A 6640-nucleotide genomic window follows, 5' to 3' on the forward strand; every position below is an offset into this window, starting at 1 on the left:
ACGCCGGTTTGGGCCATCAAATCTTGGGCAAAGTATGGACTATCATATATTGCTGGAAAGCCCAGGATGTCTACTTTCCAACGCCGTTGAGAGCGCGCCAATTGGGCTTCTGTAGCTCCAGAAAATCCACTTCGAGTGCAGGGAGGTCAGAATCCAACAACATCTGCAGTCCTTTTTAGTCTCTGAATCAGATTTTTGCTCAGGTCCCTCAATTTCAGCCAGAAAATACCTGAAATCATAGAAAAATACACAAACTCATAGTAAAGTCTAGAAAAGTGAATTTTAACTAAAAACTAATAAAAATATACTAAAAACTAACTAGATCATACTAAAAACATACTAAAAACAATGCCAAAAAGCGTACAAATTATCCGCTCATCAGGAGCTCTGCTGAGTTTTATGGATTAATAAAAGTATTACTGTTCTATCTTAATTCGTATTTGATTCTCTATTCTAAGATGTATCTGTGTTCTTCAACCTTATGAATGAGTTGAACCGGCACAAGGCTATCTATATTCTACATGAGTTTAGCGAGCATCTTTCATCGGATATTAATGAACCACTAGATTGATTATACATCTCTTAGACGGCTAATCCATGACTTCGTTGGGGACTTCTCGAGACACCAGTTTAGCCGAGGTATGGGGAGATTAGGGTCTTTGTGGTAAAGGCTAGAACCAAAGGTACAGCATTCTCTGATTTGGAAGATTCGACCTTGTCTGTGGCATTTTGAGTAGGATCATCAAGGGGAATTGACTGCAGAAGCTTCACCCTCAATCAAATTGGATGCGCACTAACCCTGGTGTTCAGCCTGGAGGAGAATTGGTGACCTCTCAAGAAAGGCGTTGATCACATATAACATGCCATAGAAGAAATCATTCACATTTGGCATAGACAGTGAGACCGAATTAATCCAGAAGAACAAAGCATCTCTAAAGCCTTAACCATCTTCTTATCACTGCATTCACCTTCAATTGAGTAACGTTATCTTTATTTTACTTTTATGCACTTTAAATAAATAAACAACTTTTCCATTTGCCTTACTAAGATCTACAAGATAATCACAGCTTGATTCAAGCCAACAATCTTCGTGGGATCGACCCTGACTCACTCAGGTATTACTTGGATGAACCAGTGTACTTGCTGGTTCAGTTGTGCGAAGTGTAATTCCGCGCACCACGTGCCCCATGCGTATGCACAAGTATCAGTAAGTGCCTTGCTGTGCGTATGCACAAGTCCTCCAAAGCAGAATGGGCAACGCACGCTAAGCATATGTGTGCCACGCCCTATCCAAGATAACCAAGCATGCCACACATTGAAGGAAGGCATTCCATGCTAGAATAGTGTGTGCCACGCCTAAGAACAGAAATTCAAGTTGTGCGTACTCATGAATCCAATTTTTGCCAAGGAGCGTGCTATGCTGGGAGCAAGCATACCATGCCTTAAAAAAGAACTACAAGAGCATGCCACATTAATAACAAGCGTGCCATGTTTAGGAGAGGAAGTGTTCATTGGAAAACTGATTACCCGCAGCCATTTGAGCATGTGCCTCCCTGCCCTCTTCTGGACAAACAATTGTTGCACTCTCATACGTGCATCTCACGATAGCTGAAATTGGTAAATATCATGTACCCTTAAAAACTGCGTTGATGCACTCGGAGAGAGTAGTTGTCATGTGCTCAAACTAACAACCACTATCGCAATGTTGTAACCATATTTCTTTATTAAATCTACCGGCCCAGTTTGCTATCTCTTGCGATAGCATCCTTAAAGCATCCATGTACCACTCATACCTAGCCTTACTAGGCTATAAGAAGTATTAATGAGATATCGCTTGCTCTCGGTAGACTTGAAATGAAACATGAAGTTTGTAGCCATGTGCTTGACACAATACGCATGGAACGCTCTAGGAGTCTTCCAGAGGCTCTCATCGGCTCTAAGTGCTTCTTTTATCGCTTGGGATCTATCAGATATAATCAAAAGCCCTTCTTGTGGTGTCACATGGTGTCTCAGGTTGGTATGGAAGAACGACCAAGATTTCGTAGTTTCAAACTCTACAATTGTGAATGCTACATGAAGGATGTTACTGTTACTGTCTTGTGCAACTACAATTAGCAACACACTTCCATATTTTTCATAAAAGTGTGTGCCATCAACGAAGACGAAGGGCTTACAATGCTTGAAAGCTTCAATACAGCGAGGGTATGCCCGAAACAACTTATCAAACTAGGAGCAGTCGCACACCATCAAGTAACCATCATAGTACAGTACCGCACTGAGATCACATACCGTGCCAGGACAACAACTCTACAATGCTTGGAGAAATCATGGCACCTTTTTGTATGACTCCTCCCAATCACCATATATCTACGCAATTGCTTTTAGCTTTGCCATCCAAACCTTCCTATATGATGGTTTGAAGTGATATCTCTGTCTCACTGTACCTTGTAGAACAGGAATGGTAACTAATGGACTGTACTATATGAGGTGCATGGTGATTCTACATATGAGGTTGTTGTCTAACTGTCGATGATCTTGAGAAATGGTGGGGGCTAAACACATGTGTGATCTACCGAATTTATGATTTGAAATATAATCGAATGATATTCCAATCAAAAGAAGGATGACAAATATGATAATCCATTAAAGGACTATAACACTTACCAATATATGAGATTCTGTCGTAGGGTGACATAGAAACTCCAAGGTCAACCATCAGTAAATTGCCGATAATGCACATGGTATTTTAACTAACCCGACTCAACAAACTCAGTACTCAGTACTTCTCCAAATGCTGTAGTTCTTCTCGCCTTGTAGTACTGCCTCTCTGCTTCTGAATCTGTGACCAACCTTAAACTCCACGCCTCCGTCGATGTTATAATCATCCGCCCCCATATTGAAAAATGGAGTTACCTTGTGCATCGCATCCAAATCCAAAGTATGGTAGTGGCTGGGTACAGCTGATAATTCCATAATTGGTTTTGGAGCAGGAAAAAGGTATCGAGCTGATCCCCAACGGGAGTCTCTGGTATGAACTCATCCTCGTCATCATTGTTAGAGGAACCACTTTTGTGGCTATCGGCAACATATTCTTCATCGGATTCCTCACCATCAACGTCCATGTCTACCACTGGACTGGCACAGACGCACAGTGCAAAGGTCATGGTGCAAGAGGTGGGTCATCCTGGATAAAATTCAAGCTGTCAAAACCACCACTACTAACATCACCAAACCTCCACAGAAAACTCCATCATTGTTCAACCATGATTCTCCCATGGGCGTCAAATATTAGGCGCACATACTCATCGCCATCGAGACAGAACAGACGAAACCAAAATGCACCACCTCTCATCGGTATTAGCATCCTATACCCAACTCTTCCAACCTCTTTTCTCTCTCCGCCACCAACGTGCATCAATATCAGACTCTTTAACTCGAACAAAGAACTTTCTCTCCAAGTGCACAGCAATGTAAGATTTTTACACTCATATATAACCACACTATCACTGTTTCTCATGTGACAGTTGGGATACACCGTCACAACAAATAAACCACTACCACTAGATATTTTTACTAAATTTTTCTAAAAAAAATGGAAGAGAAGAAGGATTGAGATGTTTGTGGAGAATACCAATAGTTTTAAGATCCTTTTACAATGTAAACATTTTAAGTTAGCACGTATCTCGTTTACAGTGTAAATGTGATACGTGAAGTTCATTCTTTTTCACATAATACATGTACACACGTGATACATGGACTTGGGTTTGTGCCTTATCTCATTTACAGTATAAACAAGATAAGACATAAGATAAGACATATTACAAAAATCAATAAAACCTCTCCAAATTACTTATTTAACTAATTAAAATATTTATTTTATTTATTTAAAAAATTTTCATTTTTGTTATGTCTTTTATTCTTGGTTTTTATTTCCTTATCAGACTCAATAATATTCCAGCAATTAGGCAATGTCATTAAAGACTTTTTGGAATTTTCAAATTATATATTCTGCTAATATAAGTAAATTACCATAAGTATTACTAGCAAAAGAAATAGCTTTTTCTGAACTGCAAACAAAAAAAAAGAACGATTTCTTTTGCTAAGTGGACTATTGACAATACATAGATGACTTTTCGAAATTTCCAAAATTATATATGTTTAGCTTGCTAAGTAAATTTTTTTAATTATTACGAGAAAATGAAAGAACTTTTTCTCAAGGACAATTATAGTATACAGATGCTTTTGTACATATATTCTCCTAGAATGAATGTCATGCAGGCACATGGATTTATGCTGATAGTAGTGGAAGCAGCTTACAGAGATTGCTGCGGGGGTATGTTGGCTGAATGTTGACTAAGGGACAAGCCGGGATGAGAATGATGTGAGGGGTTAATGGGCTCGTATTTGGCCTGTTAATGGATGTCTACTGGACACTTTTGTTAAATTGCCGAATAGATCTTTCAATGCTTGTATTTTATGTGTGGTTTTGGCAATCCGAAAAAGAACTTGGAGAGTTGGGGTTCTAATTTCTGGGAACATATGTATATACCCAACAATTTTTATTGACCCCATTTTTTAATTTATTATCTCAAATTGATGTGTACTTTATAATTATTGTTATGACCCAAGGTGCTTCAGAGCCACGGAGGACGGCGACGAGGTGACAAACGGCGGCAGAAGCGCTACTCAGCAGAGGTACACCCAGACGACAGACTCAGAGATCGAGAAAGGAGCTGCCATTGGTGATTGTGGAAAGGGGTTCGAGACTTCGAACACGACGACGGCCAGACGACGACAGAAGCAACTGATCGTGACGGCAGCGGAAGCGTGGCTGAGCAAACGAAGAAAGACTACGAACAACAAGCTTGAGGAACAAGACACTGGTGGTCATGGACGGCGAGCAAAACGGTGGGCGATGCTTCAGCAAGAAGGGCCAATAGTTCAGAGAAATAGCGTCGTATTCTCTTTGGCAAACGTAGTCGGAAGCAGACTTGATTGGAGAGAGAACCAACAAAAGCAAGCAATGAAGATGTCGCCAGCAACGGGCAAGGATTTGCGACTGCTACACCAGGGCCAAGGCGCAGCAACTGGCGGTGAAGAGGCGGTGGAGCAGCAGCAGCATTCCCGCACCCACCCAATTGTACCGTGTGTATCCACTCCAACCATAACGCCTCAATCAACTGACTCCATAGCAGCAGCGAACAAAACCCTCCGATTGTATAAGAGTCTCCGACGGCTGAGTCTAATCAATATAGTGTCAGGGGCGTTCTTCGTAAGGATTAAGTTCGGTTGAATTATGAGAGGGGAAAGTGGGTGTATCGGTAATATTTGAATTAATGGATGGTATATGTGTATGTTTTCGGGGTCGGGTCGGTCTTTTCCAATCCTAACCCATGACAAGAAAAAAAAAAAAGCGCTTAGTTTGAGACTGAGGAAAATACGAATTGAGTGAGCAGGAGGTTGCTGTTTTTTGGCTATCGTCCTCAATATAATCACACATTAATACTTTCATTATTTTTTTCATGTAGGTTCATTAAAGCTTCAAACAAATAATTTCATATCATTTTATTAAATTTACTCTTTTATAATACAAAGGGTCCAAGAGAACCCGATTACAACAGAAAGGTCGTCAGCGATGAACTGGTAATCCAAAACTCACTAATGGCTCACCTGCTTTAAATAAACCCTCAAGCCAAATGTGATTTGCCAAATTGTTTCTTAAAGAGGAACAAAAGGTCTACATGTCACAAAATAGTTCACCCTAAAAGATATTTATATATCTTTACCAAGTTGAATCTATACAGTAGAACGATCCTTTTCTGAGTTGCAAACAAGAAAAGAATGCTTTCTATTGCTCAGTGAAGCACAAAAAAAACATTCGTGACTTTTTGGAATTTTCAAATTTTATATGTGCTGCTAAGTAAATTACCATAATTATTACCAATAAATAAAAGAGCTTTTTTTGAATTGCAAACCAGCAAATAAAAGAGGTTTTTTTTTCTTTTTTGGAATCACAAATAAAAAAAAAAAATACTTTCTTTTAGTGAGTGAAGTACTGAACTACTGAAGTATTGACGAGGCATTATTGACTTTTCAGAAATTTCAAATTATATATGTACTACTAAGTAAATTACCACAATTATTACCAACAGATGAAAGGTTTTTTTTTAATTGCAAACAAAAATGAATTTTTTTTTTTGGCTGAGTGAAGTACCGACAAAACATGTTTAATATAACACTATTTTATAAATTATTTATTAAATTGTTATTCTTTTGACATGGTGGCAATTGATATATTTTTTGTAAATGTTATAATGTCTAAAAAGTGATGTTATTTATTAAAAAATAATATTTAATTTAAAAAATATAATAATAATTAATTTTTAAAAAATTAAAATTTATTACAAAAATAAATTAAATAAAATTTGGATATCAATTCATAGACACTGTAAAATTGACTTTTATCTTTTTGGTCAGTTGCTCACTCGAATTCAATTCGCACGGAGTTTGTGTCTATTTAAAATTCTGTATGGACTGTGGAAGCAACATAACTACTACTAGACTTCTTATTATATATTACACTTTTTTTAATATATTACACAACTGTATATTATGTTTTTTAATTAATATATATAATCTA

The sequence above is a fragment of the Arachis duranensis genome, chromosome 4 (genome assembly GCF_000817695.3).
Source record: "Arachis duranensis cultivar V14167 chromosome 4, aradu.V14167.gnm2.J7QH, whole genome shotgun sequence".
NCBI classification, from domain to species: Eukaryota; Viridiplantae; Streptophyta; class Magnoliopsida; order Fabales; family Fabaceae; genus Arachis; species Arachis duranensis.